This window comes from Canis lupus, chromosome 2, assembly GCF_048164855.1.
Source record: "Canis lupus baileyi chromosome 2, mCanLup2.hap1, whole genome shotgun sequence".
NCBI classification, from domain to species: Eukaryota; Metazoa; Chordata; class Mammalia; order Carnivora; family Canidae; genus Canis; species Canis lupus.
This window is the reverse complement of record NC_132839.1, coordinates 73468902-73490561: the sequence shown is the minus strand read 5'-3', so window position 1 is coordinate 73490561 and position 21660 is coordinate 73468902. Positions and strand designations below refer to the sequence as shown.

Genomic DNA, 21660 nt, shown 5'->3' with positions numbered 1-21660 from the left:
AGTGAAAAGTGTAGTTTTATGCGTTCGGTGCATTGGGTAATGTGAGTCCTGTGAAGAAACATAAAGCAGAATGAGGAGCAAGTGACAGGCGGGGAACATGGTTGTGTTAAAGTTGTTCAGGGAAAGACACTCCAGTAAGACGTCATTTGAGCAGTGATCAGAATTAAGACAAGAGGAACAAGGGACAAGAGGAAGAATGTTCTAGGCCAGGGGGAACAGAAATGCAATGGCCCTGAGGCAGTGTAGGGCGTGGCACATTCAAGAGAATGCCCAGGGGCCCTGTGCTCGGAGCGGGGAGAGCTGGAAAGAGGAAGGCAAGGTCACACAGGTTGCTGGGCCCAGCTCCTGGTGGAAACTGCTCTTCAAAACGCCTCCTTTTTAAACGGACGTGTCTTTATCAAGCTAATATTTACAGAGCCAGGCCTTGGGGAGAGGGTTGTGTTGAAAGCCACTGTGTATGCGTGTTTCAATATGTTAACAAGTGCCACAGGATTTGCTTTTTCTTCCCCTAACTGCTTCTTGCTGTTAGAATGTTAATCTGGCTAAATCCATTCAGCTTCAGACGTTTGGAAATCAGTCCCCTAGTGCTTGAGGCCGGAACAGGAGACCCACTTACACATCTCAAGCAAAGCAGGTGAGGGGAGGGCACTCCCTCGGATCCAGATCAGTGCAGAAACCAAAGCGATTGTTCAGCCAAAGTTTCAGGTTGGTTTCTAAAAATAAGGATCTGACTCACCCTTTCCTCAAGCGGAGAAAGCTTTATTCCTTTTCCCTCCGCAGCTCCTGGTTGGTTAACTCATGTCTTAGCAGCTGCGTGGGCAGGTTGTCATAGGTGGTGTGGCAGGGAGGGAGAAAAGCGAACTGGCTCTGAAGTCAGATCTAAGTCAAATCCTCCCTCGCCGAGAGAGAGAGAGAGAGAGAGAGAGAGAGAGAGAGAGAGAGAGAGATTGAGAGTTTTAACCAATTTACTTCTTTGAGTTTCAGTTTCCTCCTGTAAGAGGGGGGCATTAACACTGGATTCGTTTTTCTGCTGCTGCGTAACACATCAGCACACATCTAGAGGATTGGAACAACACCCATTATTACCTCACAGCTGTGCAGGTCAGAAGTCCCAGATGGCGTAACTGAGTCAGAGCCTCCCAGGCTGGAATCCGGTATCTCGGCTGTGCTCTCACCGAGAGCTCAGGCCCCCTTCTACGTGCATTCCTGTTCTTGGCAGAACTCAGTTCCTTGCAGGTAGTTGTCAGACTGAGGTCCCTGTTTCCTTGCTGGCTGTCAGCCCGGGGGTCCCCCTCAGCTCTCTCAGACTGCCCACAGATTTCTCTTCCCGTGGCCCTTCCATCTTCAAACCAGGGCCTACGCATCAGGTCTTTCTCACATTTGGGGTGTCTGGGACTTTTGCTCTCGACCGTTTAAGGGATCTCTGCTTTTCAGAGCTCGTGTATTCAGGTCAGGCCCACCCAAATAATCTCCATTTCTTAAGGTCACCTGTGCCATATAACATGCTATCATCCACCAGAGTGAAAGCGCATCACATTCACAGGTGCCAAGGATCAGGGCAAGACACCTTTGAGGGTCATCTTAAAATCTTTGCCTACAACAAATGCCTTCCTCAGAAAACTTCCTTGAGAATGAGAGATAATGTATATGTGTAAAATAGTAGACAATTAACCTTGCCACTGTTACACATAAGGACCCCTTTGGAGGAAGGTACAGTATAGGTAAGTTTCTCAGCTGAGTGAATCAAGTAGAAGACAAAACTATACTGTCTATGGTACATATTATTATCTTTCTCATATTTATAAATGTTAAAATAGTACTTTGAACATAATAAGTGTCTTTATCAAGCTAATATTTACAGAGCCAGGCCTTGGAGAGAGGGTTGTGTTGAAAGCAACTGTGTATGTGTGTTTCAATATGTTAACAAGTGCCACAGGATTTGCTTTTTCTTCCCCTAACTGCTTCTTGCGGTACTTTGAACATAATAAGTGATCTCTGTTTTTTAGAGAAAGAGAACATGCTCTTGCTAGCAGGGGGATAAAGTGGTAAGGGGCAGAAGGAGAGAATCTTTTTTTTTTTTTTTAAGATTTTTAATTTATTTACTCATGAGAGACACCTCCCCCCCCCACCCCCACACACACCCAGAGACACAGGCTCCATGCTGGGAGCCTGACATAGGACTCAATCCTGGGCCTCCAGGGTCAGGCCATGGGCTGAAGGTGGCGCTAAACCGCTGAGCCACCCTGGCTGCCCGAGAGAGAGAATCTTAAGCAGGCTCCCTGCTCGGGGAAGAGCCTGACCCAGGACGCAGGGCTCAATCTCACAACCTGAGATCATGACCCGAGCTAAAATCAAGAGTTGAACACTTAATGGACTGAGCCACCCAGGTGCTGCAAGTGATCTCTGTTTTAATTGGAGCATTGATTTGATGACTTGATTTGGAAATACTATTTGATCTAATTTAACAAAGAGAGATTGAGTTTCTCCTTTTTCTTCTGAGTGCATTACATCTCTCTGCTTTATCAACTCATTTTGGCAAAGCTGTTACCCTTCCTCTTCCTTCTCGTGCACTTTGTGGTGAGTTTATCACCATAGGACCATAAGCTCAGGCTTTTATAGTATAGATACCAGCTGAATTCTGGGAGTTGGCTGAAGTCACTTTAAAATAGGGAAGGAGGGGGATCCCTGGGTGGCGCAGCGGTTTGGTGCCTGCCTTTGGCCCAGGGCGCGGTCCTGGAGACCTGGGATCTAATCCCATGTCGGGCTCCTGGTGCATGGAGCCTGCTTCTCCCTCTGCCTGTGTCTCTGCCCCTCTCTCTCTCTCTCTCTCTCTCTCTCTGTGTGACTATCATAAATAAATAAAAATTTAAAAATAAAATAGGGTAGGAGGGCAGCCCCGGTGGCGCAGCGGTTTCGTGCCGTCTGCAGCCTGGGGTGTGATCCTGGAGACCCAGGATCGAGTCCCACATCGGGCTTCCTGCATGGGGCCTGCTTCTCCCTCTGCCTGTGTCTCTGCCTCTCTCTCGCTCTCTCTGAATGAATAAATAAATAAATCTTTAAAAATAAATAAATAAATAAATAAATAAAATAGGGAAGGAATGGCCTCTGCACATCACATCCACAATGAATTCATTTCAGCTATGACTATTTTGGTTGACTATATTAAAGACAACCAAGGCATGGTTTTCACACTGATGACATCACATAGTTTTCACACCATGACATCATAAGGCACAAGGCAGCATCTTTTATAAAGAGCGTAAGTCCTAGAGCCACACTGCTAGGATTCAAATCCTGTCTCTGACATTTGCTTTCTATGTGGCCTTGGGCAAGTTACTTAATCTCTCTGTGCTTAGTTTTCTCATCTGTAAAACATCATTTACTTCATAGGGTTGTGGTGAAGATTGAATTAAAGATTTATAAAGTGCTCACAACAGGGCCTGGTGTGGAGAAGTACTTACTATATGAAGTGTTTGCTAAGCAAATACATTTGGCCCATCTCCACTTTCATCAGAGCTACTAAGAAGTAGCAAAAGTGAGTTACTTAAAGGCTTCTTTCTTCTTCCCCTGCCTAACCTACTCTCTTATAAGACTGGCATGGATTTTTCAAATTGTGTTTTATTTATTTACTTACCGAATTAGCAAAATTTGCATATCTACAAAACTTAAAAGAATGCAAAAAAGAGAAACAGTAAAAAGTTTTTCTTCTATCCTAGGTATCCGTACACTGAGCTCCCTGAAGCAGAGCTAGGCTCTCATGTATCTTCCTGAGATAGTCTATACATAAACTATAGTATAAATGCTTCTATGATAATATGTTATACAGACATTTTTCAGATATGTTTTTAACACAGATGATAATACTGTATTCTGTTCAGAACCTTGCCATTCAGCAGTGTCTTGTGGAGATCCTTCCATATTAGCACATAAGGAGCTGCCTCATTCTTTTGATGACAGTAGAGTATTCCACTGGAAGGGTACACCATATTGATTCAACAAGTCTTCTGTTCAACCAGTCCTCTGTTGAGTCCTCTGATGAACATTTCATTTTCAAACTTTTCTATTATAAATAATACTGTGATTAATACCTTTGTACATATGTCATTCTGCACATCAGATATACAGGATATCTGAAGGATAAATTTCTAGAGGTGGAATTGCTTGGCTAAAAAGTATGTGCAAAAAAAGCATATGCAGTGTTGACATCTATTGCCAAGTTGTCTTCCATGGCAGTTGGACCAATTTAAATATCTTTCTACAGTATATGAGTGCCTGTTTTCCCAATCCTTTCACCAAAAGAATGTGTTATTCTAAAGTTTTTATTTTTCTTAATTTTTAAAAATTTTTAATTTTTTAAATTTATTCATGAGGACACAGAGAAAGGCAGAGGGAGAAGCTGGCTCCCTGCAGGGACCCCAATGGGGGACTCAATCCCAGGACCCAGGGATCATGACCTGAGCCAAAGGCAGACACTCAACCACTGAACCACCCAGGCATCCCTAAAGTATTTATCTTTGCTATGGACTTTAAGCTTGGCTTTGACACTCTGGTATCAATATGGTCATTCACATTTACTAGCAAATATAGCAGCATTTAGGGATGTTCTTATTTATAGTCATGGTAGTGCAGATAAATGGACCTCTAGAAACCAGGATTCTTTAAATTAAAGGCTAAATCTGGCTTCTGTCCTATTCTCTGTGGTAACAGGCTAGCTGTCCGTGCAATATTGCAAGGAATTTTTGAGGACATTCAGCTAAGAATGAAAATATCTGTTCTGGTTGCCTAGTGTGGATCCCCTAAGGTTCATGTGGGATTGGGACATGTAAATGGTAGAACATTTGCTATTTTTGATAATGGACTTCAGGCCCTCTCCTTCCAAAGATGGCTCTCAACAGATATAACAGAGCTCTCTGTGTTCAGAAGCTAGAGCAATGACAATACCAAATTGCTTGAGTATCACCTATCAACAGTGTGCAGAGTCAATCAGGAGAATGCTGACGTCAGTGAATCTCTATCTGCATTCAACAATATGGCACCTCTAGGACTAACTCTTTCCTGCTGAGAAGCAGCATGTGTCTCTGCCCAGGAGGGGCCAGTGGCTGCAAATATAGTTAGCTAGTGAAAGACATTTTCTTCCTTGGAATATTACTCAAAGCTACTCAATCCTGGTAATATGATACTGTACAATATTCATGTGATAATTAACTATGCAATACTATAAAGGTGATTTTATGTACCAAAATATGAGCAATTTTGTTAATTTGGGGACATAATTAGGGGGAAGGGAAACAACAAACCTAGATGAAACCACCTTTTTGGGGATACCTGGGTGGCTCAGCGGTTTGGTGCCTGCCTTTGGCCCAGGGTGCGATCCTGGAGTCCCAGGATTGAGTCCCGCATCAGGCTCCTGGCATGGAGCCTGCTTCTCCCTCTGCCTGTATCTCTGCCTCTCTCTCTCTCTCTCTATGTCTATCGTGAATAAATAAATAAAATCTTAAAAAAAACTTTTTTTTTTTTAAGTAATGAGATTTGAATTAAAGATCTTACATATTAGAATTATGTACAGCCATAGTTTAGGTCTTTTTGTACCTCAGCCTTGTCTGATAAGGACTTAGCAGTTTTTGGAAAATTTGTCTTTGAACTGAGATTCATATATTTGTTTTGAATCTCAGTCCAAGTTGGTTGGAAGTTTGCTAGAACTAGGTCTGAAAGTTTTTTCTTTCTTTTCCTTTATTTTCCAGTAAAAATGTGTTGATATTAATAAGGAGATTCCAATAAAGAAGAAAGTTGGGAACCACAGATCTAGAACTTTCTGATAATATAATGGGCCTCTTTGTGAGGTAATAGTAGTGACATCTAAAAGATTGATGGGCATGTATTTAAGGTAGAAAGCCATTGGTACCTGCTTAACATCTGGTGATGAGCAACTGCATTGGCTCAGGGGAGGTTTTGGGTGGCTATTCTTGCAGACACATTTATAACAATTGACCTCTCAATCTGACCCTACCATCCAGGGTAAGCTTTGAGTGGAGGATTCAGATAAGCCATTGTGGGGCTATTCAATCTATTTGAAAGGGTCTGTGCAACAGTTAAGTACTTCCTGTGAGGCTCTGTATTCTGGGAGGTTATTCTGACAGCACTTCCTTTTGAACACAGTTATAGTGTGTTGGTGGTGGAAGTAGCTACTACTCTGAAAGCAGACAGACTTTACCTTCCTATAGAAAAGGATCACTGGGATGTTGCTTTGTCTGTTTTGCTGCTAACAAAGGTGGATCCTTGGAAGAAAGAGCAGACATCCTTGTAGCATCAAACTTGAAAGTCACTAGTGGTTGGATGGGAAGATTTCGATTTTATGATTTCTCTTGATATTGTAGTTTTAAATGATGATAGCTATTATGAATTGTGATCAATCTATATAAAAGGACTACCCTGGACTCTTTCAAAAAAGCAGTCTAAACGAGGGACCCCAGTGGTCCTCATGCAACATTGGTTCATTTTAACCAGTGCATCTATTTAATCAACATAAAAATCTCACATCCTGCTTTAAGATTATTTGAAATTTTGAGATAAATTATGCATTATCATTAAAAGTATATAAAGTCAATAATAATGTTAGAATATGGTATTAACAGCTACATGCCACCATTCCCTACTCGTACACTGCCCTCTGCTTAACCCACATGAGTCAGAGAAAAAAATACTCTCTGAATTTAGGAGCATTATTAACCAACCATAGAAACCACCCTGTATAGCTGTTAATCCTAAGTCTCACCAAATTGCTGACTCCTTATGTTGGCATGCTCTTATGACATAATGCTTTTCAAGGATATTTTGAAGATGGATTTCCTTTATCTCTGGTCTTTTGTGCAAACAAAATTTCAACTTGGCCTAGTTGTTTGTCACAGAGGACTCCTAAATCCCAAACTAATCCAGTGGTTCCAGCTTTTGGTGTTTCAGACATTCTCTGAAACAATTACAGAATTCTTGGAAAAAACTTCTGTTTTCAGATAATGTTACTCAAAATGAAAATAGCCTTTCACCTGTTTATAAAATTGGAAAAGCTATTCAGATTTTAACTTGAAAATGCAAAGAAACTCAGTTGGAGAAATGTATGTCTCAACCAGACTAATAATTTATTTGCTTTTCAAGCTACCACAGAAAGACAGATGGAACATTGCCCATCATGAGGAGAGAACATATCCAATCCATCTCTGAAATCCTTTTTTTATTTTTTAAGAGCATGAGAGAGCACCCACAAGTTGGGGGGGGGCGGCAGGTAGAAGGAGAGGGAGGAAGAATCTTGAGCAGGCTCTGCTCCATGCCTGGAGTGAAGCCTGACATGGGCCTCTGTCTCATGACCCTGAGATCATGACCTGAGCCGAAATCAAGAGCCAGAGGTTTAACCCACTTAATCATCTAGGTGCCCCCAATCTCTGAAATCCTAATAATATCAGCAAATAATTCCACAGAGCCCATCATTTCTACTTCATTCATTCACTTCACTTGAAATAATAAAGAGCAATCATATCCCCTGGTCTATTATCTGAAACAAGTCTAGAAAATGGAAAACCAACAACTACAGTTTCAATCTGTATCCATCAACATTGGGAACACCTTGCTAATAAGATTCAATTTTGTTATATGATCTGATATTGCCTCTCTCTAAAGCACATGCTAATAATAAGCAATCCACATGTTCAGAGTGTTTGAGACACCACCACCCATGAAAGAAAGGACCTAAAAAAAAAAAAGAAAAAAAAAAAAAAAAAAAAGAAAGAAAGGACCTCAGAAACTATATTCCTTTTGTCCCCTTGGATCTGTTCAATTTGTTTCTTTGTAAAAATAAAAATGGACATTTCTGTCCAGTGACCATTATATGTTTAATTTGCCAGTCCCTCTTCACCCTGTGGCTAGCCAGGTTCTGCTGAAGGTGTTATGCACTTGAAAGAGGTGATTGCTTGACTACAACCCACCACAATTGAAAAAACAGCCTGTACTCTAGTCTTCCTTTCACCTGGGAGCCTGTTTTCTTACGGACAGAATTCTGAACACTGGACAGGTCTCCCTGATAATGCCACAGACTATTTAAACCTAAAATGTCAGTGCAATTACCACCTTCCATAATATGTTTTCCAACCAATGTCTACATGGCTGTGCTATTGCTCACACTCTTTCTTTTGTGGAATTTTCACTTTCCTTTTTGGAAATCACCAACTCTGGCTGAAGCCATTTTTGTCTTGGTGTATGAGAAGAGAGCATATTTTTGGAGGTGTCCTTTTCCTTTCCCAGAACTATGTTTCCGCTCTTCTCTTTCCTCCCCTCTGCCAAGTACAGTCATCCTGCCTCCCAGATCTAAGGGCTAGTCCACGTAGGAGGTGCCACAGTTCTTTCTCAGAAGTCTTAAAGTTATGAGTCATGCCCTTCCTGAGAGCTACACTTATCTCTTCATTAGCCATGTTTTCTTTTTTCTGAAGACTTAACCTGTACAGACAGTTTTCTACATGAAGTCACTCTGGGTCCCTGGACTCCACTACACACGAGATACATACGCACGCCAGTTTATACCCGGATCTCAAGTATAGATCAAGTATAGATCTCAAGTATATATATACCCGGATCTCCTTTTTTTATGATTGCATGCCCTTCTCACCTCAACTTCTGCTCTGATTTTTTTAAAGATTTATTTATTTAATTTTTAGTGATAGGGAGAGGGGCATGGGGAGAGGGAGAAAGAGTCTTAAGCAGACTCTGTACTGAGCACAAGCCCGATGCAGGGCTAGATCTCCACCCTGAGATCACCACCTATGCCAAAACCAACCAAACCAAAGAGTCAGACACTTAACCAACTACACCACCCAGGCACTCTCTGATCTTTATAAGTCTTTGAAAATATATTTCTTAGGATTTTAGAGTTCTCTCATTTAGAAATTTTGCTATCGGATGCATCACCCTTGTAGAACCATGGTAGTTTGACAGCAGTGGGCAATATAAGTGTTGAAGAATTTATGATGGTCCACGGAAATCAGATCATGGACTCATAAAGGGAAAGCTTTGTTGGAAAAATTTCAGTCTCTACCTCTGTGATGGTTATGGATTTTATGATGGAAGTAGAGGTAAAAGTTTCTGAAAATTCCACAGAAAAAGGCTACTATTCTCACAAAGAGAGAAACAATAAAGAGCTCTCAAGAACACTGCTGATTAAAGGAATAGTAAAAAAAATGCCATAGGAAAAGCAGCAATCCTTTCAGAAAAGTGACTGTAGGTATTCAAGGTTATGAAAACCACAATTTGTAAAAGAAAGTACAACCAGAAAATATAAATAAGCGATATGTTCCTGAGATGTTTTATCTATTGTGGTTTATCTCTTTCATTAGATCAAAAATATTGTCATATCAAGTATCTCAGGTAGTCAAAATGTCAAAAAATAAGCATTTTGTGCAACAGCTATTAACTCTACTTATTATATTATGCTACCACCGATGTGGTAACCATATTGCTGAATTTAGGGATCAGCAGTGAGATCTTCAGAATAAAAAATATTGAGTTACAAATTAGTTTGCACTGCTTTTATTTTGAGAAACTTTTTTCTATTTAGATTCTTTCATGTGTAAGAAGAAAAATTGGAAAGTTTCCCGTCTTGGTATGTCCCAATTAATGAATCATATTAGAAATAGAACTTCAAAAACCATTAATTTATTCATTTTTTCAATAAACAGACAGTAAGTATGTATTTGGCTCAAGCCAGGCACTGTGCTAGGCACTGGGGTTACAGATGAAGTGGGAACAGACCTTGCCATTGAGGGCCACAGTCTAATGAAAATAGATAAGCAAACAAAAAAATTGGTGCAAAACAGAGGACTGTAGTTAATTCTTACTAAATGTATCAGAGTAGATGAGTTTTGAGCTGTCTTCAAGGATGATAAACAGTTTGCTTGATGGGCAAGAGAAGAAAGGTACTCCAGGCAGAAGGAACAGGATTTGCAATGATACCAGAGTATAAGAAAAAGCATAGCAAGAACAGGCAACAAGAGTTGCTTAATGTGGCTGGATCCCAGGGGATCTCTGGGAGATGAGGCTGGAGGGGCAGGCAGGGTCCAGACTATGGAAGGTCTTGACCCCTGCTAGGGAATTTAGGCTTTATCAAAGTCAGGAGAAACGGAAGGGTTTTAAGTAAGGAAGTGAAACGGTCAGATTCACATTTTAGGAAGATGGCTTTGGTGGCAATGTAGTTAGAGTAAATGGGGCAGGATTGGAGACCAGTGATTAGGAGGTTACTACAAGGGTTTGGGCAAGAATGATGATTACTCACACATATTGAGTGCTAATCATGTGTCAAGCACTTGACATGTTAACTAATATGTTTTTATTTGTATTTTTATTTTTTTTTAGATAGGGAAGGGATGGGCAGAGGGAGAGGGAGAGACAGAGAGAGAGAGAGAGAGAGAGAATATCTTAAGCAGGCTCCATGCCCAGTGCAGAGCCTAACATGGGGCTCTATCTCAAAACCCTGAGATCATGACCTGAGCCAAAATCAGGAGTTGGATGCTTAACCAACTGAGCCACCCAGGTGCCCCTTTATGTTATCTCATTTAATCCTCACATTGATCCTATAAGGTAATATATTAGGATGGGTTAGGTTATGCTGTGACAAGAAACAACCCCAAGGGATGCCTGGGTGGTTCAGTTGGTTAAGCGTCAGACTCTTGATTTTGACTCAGGTCATGATCTCAGGGTTTTGAGATTGAGTCCCACATCAGGCCCCATGCTCAGTGTGGAGTCTGCTTGAGATGATCTCTCCTCCCTCTGTCCCTTGCCTCCTCCCACTGTACCCCACTCTCTCTTTCTCTCTAAAATAAATGTTTAAGAAACAACCCCCAAATAATTAACCAACATTATTTAAAACAATAAAAATAAGTATTTGCTCATGCCACACGTCCCATGTAGGTTGGCCAGGGGGCAATGCTCCTCATAGTCACACAGAAACCCAGAGTAAAGGGAGTTTTATTTCAATACATACCTCATAACTTCGAGACGGGATCATCATAGCAGTAGGAAGTGAATGTGGCTTATTGTCTCTGGGCTCGGAAAGCTTCTGCCCAAGTGTCACAGAGCCATAGTCAACCCCATAGTCAACTCCTTTCCAGGGAGGCAAGGAAGTGCAATCCTACCATGTGCTCAAAAGGAGAATCAGGAGTATTTATTTATTTATTTATTTATTTTAAAGATTTATTTATTTTAGAGAGAGAGAAGGGTGTGCATGGGTGGAGAGAGTGACAGAGAGAGAAGCAGACTGCTTACCAAGCACGGAGCCTGATGTGAGGCTCAATCCCCAAACCCTGAGACCATGATGTAGGCCCAAATCAAGAGTCAGATGCTTAATTGACTAAGCCACCCAGGCACCTAAGAATCAGGAATATTTAGACACTAGCACTAGCTACTATCATATCCTAGTTCTGAGTAGGAAGTAAAACCACACATTTCTGACCTCCTTTTAATGTGACTGTGTGACCTAATGTAGCCAATGAAATGGTGGAAGCTTTCAGAATTAGTGGTCTTTAAGAACTAAGAACTAGAATATAATTTGTCAGATTCTTGGCTTTTCCTCTGCCATGGTGACTGGCAGTATTCCAAATGGTGGTGCTTCTTTAGTCTGGATTCCAGAATAACAATAGATAGCAGAGCCCCATTGACTTCCAGTGGGCATGTAATATGAGGTGCAGTTGTTGGTCACTGAGGTTAGAAGGATATTTGTAACTGTAGCATTCTTAAAAGTCTCCACAAATAAGTTTTTTAAAAATTATTATTCCCATTTTACAGATCAAGAAACTGAGATTCAGAAAAGTCAAAGAATGTGCCCAAAGTTGCACCTAATAGGTGGCATAAAGCCAAAATTCAAACCCAGGCAATCTGACTCCTGAAACGGAGCTTCAAACTAGAGCTAGCAAGAGCCTGACTTAAAGCAGCAACAGTGGAGATGAACAGTGGGACTAGTTTAATGACATTTAAAAAGTAGTATCAAGATCTCCTGGATGATGATACCAGGATGGGGGAAAAACAGGTGTCTAGAATGATTCCGTTTTCTGACGTGGAAAAGGAAAGAGATGGTGACCAGTAATTCAAATGGAGAAGAGAATGGAGTGAGAAGGTATTAAATCTGGAATTAGACTCTTTTAGCACTTCACATTGTCTTCTGTTCTCTCTGGTTTCTCATAGCAGTTTGATTATTTCCACATATTGTTGCCCTATATGTTATGTGTTATTTTTCTCTGACTGCTTTCAAATTTTTCTCTTTATTTTATTTTTTTTTATTTTCTAGCAATCTGACAATGGTGGACCTAGGTATGTTTTTCTTCATATTTATATTGCCTAGGGCTCACTTTTTGGATTTGTGAAGTTGATATTTTCGTCAGATTTGCGATGTTGACCATTATTTCTTTGATTATTTTCTGTTCTATTCTTACTGTCTTCTCCTTTGGGACACCAATTACATCATGTCTGATACTGTATCACAGGTCTCTGAGGATCTATTCATTTTTCTTCAGGGTTTTTTTTCTGTTCTTCACATTGTATAATTTTTATCAATTGAACGTTATTTTTTTAAAGATTTTATTTATTTATTTATTCATGAGAGACAGAGAGGAAGAGACACAGGCAGAGGGAGAAGCAGGCTCCATGCAGGGAGCCCGATGTGGGACTCGATCCCTGGTCCCCAGGATCATACCCCGGGCCGAAGGTGGTGCTAAACCGCTGGGCCACCAGGGCTGCCCTCAATTGAACTTTAGAGGATTCTTCTGGAATTTTCCTTCTCCTGTTAAAACCCTTAGAGGATTTATTAATTAATTAATTTATTTATTTATTTATTATTGTTATTATTTTTTTAATATTTTATTTTATTTATTAATGAGAGACACACAGAGAGAGATACACACAGGCAGAAGGAGAAACAGGGTCCTTGCAGGGAGCCTGATGCAGGACTCAATCCCAGGACCCCAGGATCATGACTTGAGCCAAAGTCAGATCAACCACTGAGCCACCCAGGGGCCCCAAGAATTTTGTTATTTTATTTTGAAAGTTTCAAGAATTTGCATTTGCTTATTTTTGTATAGTTTATATTTTTCTTCTGAGATTCCTTATCCCCTATTTACCCTATTTATTTACTCATTAAGATCACACTTTCCTTTATTTTGAACACATTTGCCTTTAATTCGTTGAAAATACAATAGCTGCCTTAATGTCTTTGTTTACTAAATCTAGTATCTGAGTAATTTTAGGGTCAGTTTCTAATGTCTACTTTTGTTTTCTTATTTTTGCGCTTGTATAATAATTTTTCATGGTAACACCAGAGGATAAAGGTGATAAATTATAGAAATTTTAGACTCTGGATTCTGTTGTCTTCCTTTGAAAAATTTTAGTTTTTGTTCTAATAGGCAGTTAATCATTGGTTGCTCTATAGAGCTCTATCTTGCCCTATAGATATGGCCTGTGTGCTGCTCCCCCGGCCCCAGTGCACCGTCTGCCCTGTGAACTCCCCCCACCGGGCCCCTCTTACCCCACGCATGTCTGCTCCCCTCATTCTGTAGCGTTTGTACATAATAAAACAATGAAGTGGAAAAAAATTTTAGTTTGAAAAATTTTAGTTTTTGTTCTAGTAGGCAGTTAATCATTGGTTGCTCACTTTGAACTTACGCAGGTTTTTCTTTTTTTTTTCCACTTTGTTAGAGTAGATCTTCAGAAAAGCTCCTCTAATTTAGTGTGCTCAATCTTCAAACCATTTCCCCTGTGGATCTTGTCAAGGCTTAGTTTTAGGCATAACTAGGGCAGACCTAGGACAATAGGTCTTCCTCCAAGACAGTGACTCTTGAACTGTAGCATGTATCAGAATCATCTAAAGAGCTCATTAAAACACATTTCTGGGCTCCTTCCTCCAAGTTTCTGATCCAGTAGATCAGAGGTGGGGGCCTCAGAATTTGCATTTCCAGCAGCATGTCTAACAAACTTTCAGGTGCTGCTGCTGGTGGTTGAGGAACAATTATCCAAGAACTATTGCTCTAGAATATGGTCCTTATTTTTTTTTTAATTTTTATTTATTTTTTATGATAGTCACAGAGAGAGAGAGAGGCAGAGACATAGGCAGAGGGAGAAGCAGGCTCCATGCACTGGGAGCCCGACGTGGGATTTGATCCTGGGTCTCCAGGATCGCGCCCTGGGCCAAAGGCAGGCGCCAAACCGCTGCGCCACCCAGGGATCCCAAGTCCTTATTTTTAAAACATGTTTTTTCTAGTGTCCTAGCTGGATGCCTAAGGTGTTATTAACAAAATATTAATATGGCTTTCCAGTTAGGCTGAGCCAAAACTCTGATCACCTCTATTACTGCTTGAACTCTAATATCCCTGCTCACTCTTCAACCCCATAGAAGTCGGAAGAGGTTATACAAAATCATAAAAGTGGAGGATCAAAGATAGAATCTTGGGGGCACTGCCAATTTTTCATGGGTGGATGAAAGAGGCATATAAGGAGTGATCCAAGAAGCAGAAGAGCCCTATCCTGGAAGTCAATGGAGAAAAATTCTAAAAAAATATCTTGAATTCTTACTGTGTCTCCTCCACGTGCTAAGAGGTTCACAGAAAAAAAAAAATTAATATATTTCAAGCAACCCAATAATATAGTACTATTATCAATCCCATTTTATAGATGAGGATGAAGATGAAGAACCTGACCAGTTAAGTAACTTGCATGATGTTGTGCAGCTGATAAATGGCAAAACAGGACTTGAATCCGGGAATTCGGGCTCCAATACTCAGAATCCCCACAATGTGCTGCCTCATTGCAAAAATAGGAGACGATGACAAATGCCATCAGGCTGCCCAGGACAGAAAAGTGCCCATGGGATTAGGTACTAGGGCCACCAGTGAGCTCAGCAAGAGCTCACTGTAGTAAACAGTAGGTGCTAATTAACTGTTCAATTTTATCAGTTCCTGGGCTTAACCCTTTGTTTGAGCCAGCAGAGTACCACACACGTGGCATCTCCCAGCCCCTGCTTGCCTTATCTTCCTCCTCAGAAACCTAGGTTTTTGCTCAGCAAAAGGAAACTCACTCCCCAACTGCATTCAGGGAAGGGAAGATCTGTGCTTCAAGCTCCTAGGGGAGTGAAGAGAAGTGGGAGGTAACTACTTATAACTCACTAACTGTGCCCAGGCACAGATTTACATGCATTGGAACATATCATCAACTCAATTACCTATGCTCAGATTAGCCTTAGCAAGTCTTTAAGCTCTCACAGCTGTCTTCAGGTGTTCAGGGGATTATTATGAGGAGATGTTGATCAGCTGTTCTCCATGGCTCCTGGGGGCAGAACAAAAGAAAAGAGGCTTAAATGTCAGCAAGGGATTTAGATGTAAGTGAGAACTCTGTGAGGCAGGGAGGTCCTGTGTACCCAAGCAAGGGTTTCCAGCCTTTCTGTCGTATTTAGCCTAAATATTCCCTTCCCCACCACACTACCTCTTCCTTTGTTTTCTGACAAAAGAGACAAAAACAATAACAGCAAGTTCTTATGTAGTTCTTACTTCATGTCAGGCACTGTTATGGAGGTTTTTACTCATAGTCACTCTTCCAATATTCACCACAACACGATGAGATAAGTACTATTGCTGTCCCCATTTTATAGGTATGAAAACTGAGATACAGGGTGAATAACTTGCCAAAGGTCACATAGCCAATAAATGGTAGAGCCAATATTTGAAGCTTTATCCCTAAGTCCACCCTCTGAACCACTACCCTGTACTGTTAATCTGTATGTGTGGCACTAGAACAGAATTTAATATCAGGCAAAATAAGGGAGAAATTCTAGCTGGCAATTTGGCATGGAGGCTGTTGCAGATTGTTTACAAAATGACCCTAAGTGATCCACTCCTTGACTTTATGCCTATGTATAGTCCTCTTCCACACTGAATCCGTGCCATTCCAGTGACTGGCTTGGCCAACAGCATGTGATGGAAACAACTTTCTGAGACTTCATACTCAGGCCTTAAGAGGTCTGGAGCTTCTACTTTCTCTGTCAGAACCCAGCTGCCTTGTAAAGGACACTCTGTCTACCTGTAGAGAGGACACATGTAGAGAGAAGACTTGGAGGCTGAGAGGCCATGTGGAGAACAACAGAGGCACCTCAGCTAAGAGCCAGAACCAAAGTGGTAAATGAAGCCATCCTAGATCCTCTACTCCCAGCTGGATTGTCCCAGGAGACACCACACAGGCCAAGATGGGGTGAACTTGCTGAGCCCTGTGCAAATCCTAACTCTAAAAGGGTTGTGGTTTTATTTTTTAAAAGACTTTATTTATTTATTTATTTATTTATTTATTTATTTATTTATTTATTTGAGAGGGATTGAGAGCACAGTGAGAGAAAGAGCATGAGTGGGAGTGGGGGGCGACAGAGGGAGAAGGAAAGGCAGCTGATCAGGGAGCCTGATGATGTGGGGCTCCATCCCAGGACCCCAGGACCATGACCTGAGCCGAAGTCAGACACTTAACCAATTTAGCCATCCAGGAGCCTCAAGGGTTATGGTTTTAAGTCACTATTTCCTTTTTATTGTGGTGAAACACACATAACATAAAATTTATAATTTTAACCATTTTTAAGGGTATAGTTCTATGGCACTAAGTGGATTTGCATTGATGTGCCATCATCACACCATCCCATCTATCTCCAGGAATTTTTAATCATCTCAGACTGAAACTCTGTCCCCATCAAACACTGTTCCTTCCCGCCCCTGGTAACCACTATCCTACTTTCTGTCTCTATGAATTTAAGTCAATAGGTTCTAAGGTAGCACCATATAACTTCATAGAGATGCTGACAGATTTAATAATCTGCTTTTAGAACATATTAATGTGTTTCTTAGTTTATTAAATACCAGAGAGTTATATAAGTATCAGGAACCCTCCCAGAGCTTCAGTTTGCTGTGTCATTTGTACCTGTAATTCTTTTTTTTTTTTTAATTTTTGTTTATTTATTTATGATAGTCACAGAGAGAGAGAGAGAGAGAGAGAGAGAGAGAGGCAGAGACATAGGCAGAGGGAGAAGCAGGCTCCATGCACCGGGAGCCCGATGTGGGATTCGATCCCAGGTCTCTAGGATCGTGCCCTGGGCCAAAGGCAGGCGCCAAACCGCTGCGCCACCCAGGGATCCCTGTACCTGTAATTCTAATGGTGTCGTGGCCTATAGTGTTACAGGTAAAATTATAATTATACCTAACATTTACTTTGAAGTTGAGAAGGCAGTTTCACACTTAATGTATCACTTGCCTTTCACAATAGCCTTGGAGGTAGAATTAATTTTTTCCCTTTTATAGATCAGGAGATTGAGGATCAAAGGTTTTAAGTGATTTGGTCAAGGTCATAGCATTGATAGAACAGGTTGGTCTGCAACCATCACGCCTGCTGGGTAAGGGAGATGGGGGGTGAGGTATCCAAAAGATAATTCAGCAGTTTGAAAAAGGAGACACAAGCCTATTCCTCAAACCACAGCTGCTTGCCTAGGACACACCCATGGATATGCCCACAGGAGAATCCTTTGATCATGCTGACTACCAACCAAGATGGCACCCAATGAAATGTTTTAAAGGGTGTGGCTGGGTCTATTTTAAGAAACAAATATGTTCGGCTGTAGTTTGGGCAGGAATAGCATGACGAGGCAAGCCAGGGACATCCCCATTGAGTAAAGCCACAAAATCATGCCCATTCATAAATCAATTCAGTGGGTCACAAACAATATATTTTTTAAATAAAATAGAACAGAATTCATTGAAGTAGTAAGGACAAGTATTTTTCTGAGGAATTTATTTCAGTAATATTATATACATATACTTGTATCTTCGTAGTCATGTTATTTGGGATTTGGGTCACAATATCAAATCTATTTCCTACCATGGTGTGAATGCTTGAAAACCACTGCCCCACCCCAATTCTTCCTCAAAGTTCAGAAGCATTCTGCAGTCTCTAGTGGAAGTATAGCCCGTCTACCTGCACTGGCCTTGTGCAAACAGTAGAAAAGAGACAGATGCCATTTTAGCACAAGGACAACACTCCAGAGGCTGGTTTGGAATGGCTGAAATTGTCATTTGTAAAATTTTGCTCAAGTGCCCAAGGTGATTTTATGACATGGAGATGTAGTGATAGGATTCTAAAAGCAATGGATTAGTCAGGGAAACCGAGCTTCCACCCCCTCGTTCTCCTTCAAACACCTATAATTCCTTGAGATTTTCTCGGCTTCATTCCCTCATCTCTAGCAAGAGGAATGATCAGACCAAATTATCTTTGGGGAAAGTTTTCAACCAAGAGAAGGAGTGCTGATAAGATTTAGGCTGCTGTCTACTCATTTTCCCAAGGAGGGGCACTGGGATAGGGAATGCAGATGGAAAGTCTATCTGTCTCTCTTTTTTTTTTTAAAGTGAGTCCAGTTTTTTGTTTATATGTTTCCCAACATGGATAAGGATAGACAAACACTCTTTGAAAGATAACTAATGTACATTTCTGGTTTGAGGCTGAAGACTTACCTTGAGTACCCCATCCAGGTCCAGGTGCCTACAATCGTGAAACTTACATCATTTTAGTTTCATGAATTAAACAATAAACTATAATTGTCTAGGTCCAGGGTATGATGGTAAAGTCACAGCATCTCGGTCACATATTAAATTTCCTCCCTGTTATTAAGCCATGTACATAAGAAGGCAGTTGAAATTCCTTAAGAGGTAAAAGCACATGAGTGTGGCGATTCTTTCCCCTGAGTTGAGAAAACATGAATTTCTTGGTGGCTGGATTTTGATCCTAGAGCCAATGCCGAGGGAAGGCCTGGGTCAGTGACCACTGGAAGTTCCTGGATGTTAAGAAAGGCTCCATAGCAGAAAAGAAAGCCCAGACATTGCCAACAACCATTGTATAAAAAGAAAAATGAGTCGTTGAGTCTCAGCAATAACGACTCTGCTTCTGCCAGTGTCAGCAGGGAGACAGGTGCAGAGAGCTCTGAAGAGCCCTTCCAAACCCTTACACGTGACCCAAAAAATGCCCCAGAAGCCCAAGCTCCTTGACATGCTGAGCTGAATCTGGAGTGTTTCCAGCTATATTCAAATGGGTCTGGGAATGACATGGGAACTTAGCAGCTTTGCTTGCAACTTAGGAGTAGAAATTGTTTTTCATCAGACAGAAAATATCCTTGTCTATTTGAATTTCAAACAAAGTAATGCTGTTTGGGGACTGCTATAAGAAAATTCATTCTCATTGGGGAAACTCCGCGTCTTTGTACAATTTAGGGAGAGAATAAAGGAATTGTTCAAACTGCTTCATTTCTATTTTCTCATGGTATAGAAAAGTTTATGTGATTTAATGCCTTTTTTTCATGATAATTTTTGAGGAATATATTCAAACAAGATGCCATTTAGTAGACTTGAATATTGCCTAACTCTCTGGAATGACAAAAAGCACAGATCGGCACAAATCGAAGAGGAAAGTAAGAAAAGATTTATTCAAGGGCAGTGAATTATATTATTAGGCCAGTGACTCCCTTCCACCCACCCCCCAAACTAACCACATGCCCAGCTTATCTGAGTAAACCAAAGGAAATTTAATCTTAGCCTCTACTATATATTCAGTACATTCCGGCTGACATTTCAGACCCTGTTAGAAATCTGGTTGGCTTCCAAGCACATGCAATACTAGAATGAAGAAATAGTATAGATAGTTATCTCATTTTTCTTTCTCTCTGAAACATTGACAATGATTCTTTGTAGAATGTCTCAGGACATTCAAGGAAGTTATCCATAAACATTTTGCAGAAATCTGTCAAGAGCTGATTATTGCAACTTATATTATATGGATACTTCATTCCACAGGCTTCATGTGTTGCAAGATTAAAACATGCAGGGAAGACAATGGAGGCTATAGGCTGCCAAACACATGAACAACCAGTAGTCAAGAGGCAGGTTTGAAGTGTGGTATTTTCAGCTCGAGAGGACAGAATGGTGACCTTAGATGACACAGGCAGAACCACCAGACACACACCAATCCCTTCCCAAACACACCACACATTAACCAATAAAATGGGCGAAACCCGTAACTCCATCTGGTTCCTCAGAAATCCTTACAAATGTGCCAGTTTCTGTGGGATATGCCACATGAGAGTTCCCTGCTGGGCAAATAGGAGTATCACAGACACTTGAAATTCATACATAAACTCCAAGCCTATATTTCAGCAACTTAGTTTTCCTCCTCCATTAGCAGTTGCAACCAATGCCTCCACTGTAGGCAGGACTCCACCCTTGTCCCTGTCCCCATCCTACAGAGTCATGAAGTCTGTGAATAAAGACGCCAAGGCTAGTGGCCCAGTCCCAAACTGAATGATCGCCCTTTGGAAAGTGAACCCTGGAGTGCAATAAGAAGGCTTCGCTGCAGTGTCACACAGCACGGCAGGTTTGCCTGCTTCTCAGAATCAACAAACCACGGCAATGTGAGATGTTTTACTTGGTAAGTCTCAAGTCCTTTTACTGTGTGGGAGAGACATCTAGATCATTTCATTCTACTTGCTATAGTGTTTTGTTTTTTTGTTTGTTTGTTTGTTTTTTTAAGATTTTATTTTTAAATAATCTCCATACCCAACTAGAGGCTCAAACCCATGACCCTGAGATGGAGGGTCACATGCTCCACTGAGTGAGCCAACCAGGCACCCAGGTACATAAGAGTTTTTATTTGGGCTCTTACCTGTGGCCACCTACTCTTTCTCCCAGAAATAGTAGACCAGTCTTGCCATGTCTCTTAATCACCACAGTAGCCTCGTGTTTGCAAAAGACAAAAGAGTATTAGGTTAAAGTCTCATACTCTTCAACAAAGGTGATGACATTTTCTTTCATAACACTGCACTTTTCATGTCAATCTTAATTAAGCTATTTGCTTAGGTTAAAATGATATGAAGTACACTTAAAAGCATTTCTGGATGCACACATTTAAAGTAAGCATTATATATATGCTTATACACACAAATATATAAAATCAAAGCAGCCATTTTTTTAAAAAGTAAATTCCTTTTGAGAGCCATAATTTCAACTAGTCACCATGATTGTGCGAATCCATCTTTTTTTCAGAGACGATCATTTAAATGACTAAAGGTACTCAGTCTGTCATGCCATAAAAATACATTTATAATTGAATATCTCCCTACAGACAATAGTGTGCTAATGGTTCCCATAGAAATGCAAAGCCCAAAAATGCATTGATGTTTGTTTTTTTCCTCACCTCTGTTGAACTTGCCTTTCATTATTGGGTGAAGAGAGATCACGCTTTCATTTGGTCAGGCATTTGAGAGATGCTGCAACTAGGTTTCTGTTCATAGCAATCTCTACGTGGGAATAGTATTATATCGTTCAAAAAGTATGCACCTATTATTGCCTCATGATCCCCACAACATCCTTGAGGCTGAGCAGAGCAGGAGTGATTTTTCTGTTGACAGATGGGAAACAAGCCTGTAGAGGTTTAAGTTACTTGCTTGAGGCTACGGCACACATCAAGTCACAAACTAGGATTCAAACCCAGACCTTCTGAGCCCTAATTCACACTGTTTTCTTTTCTCTGTGCTTAAACAACAACAACAACAACAACACACACAGAAAGAAAGAA

The 21660-nt window shown here is 40.9% G+C and overlaps 2 long non-coding RNA genes across 2 annotated transcripts; both read left to right on the top strand.

Moving 5' to 3' along the window:
• Nucleotides 1-285: 285 nt before the first annotated feature.
• LOC140621597 (uncharacterized) lies at nucleotides 286-20514 on the top strand. The gene is made up of 2 exons (XR_012021346.1): nucleotides 286-1236; nucleotides 20333-20514. It is a non-coding gene; the product is annotated as an uncharacterized lncRNA (long non-coding RNA).
• LOC140621603 (uncharacterized) lies at nucleotides 3546-13616 on the top strand. Its single transcript, XR_012021354.1, has 2 exons — nucleotides 3546-11735; nucleotides 11818-13616. It is a non-coding gene; the product is annotated as an uncharacterized lncRNA (long non-coding RNA).
• Nucleotides 20515-21660: the final 1146 nt, after the last annotated feature.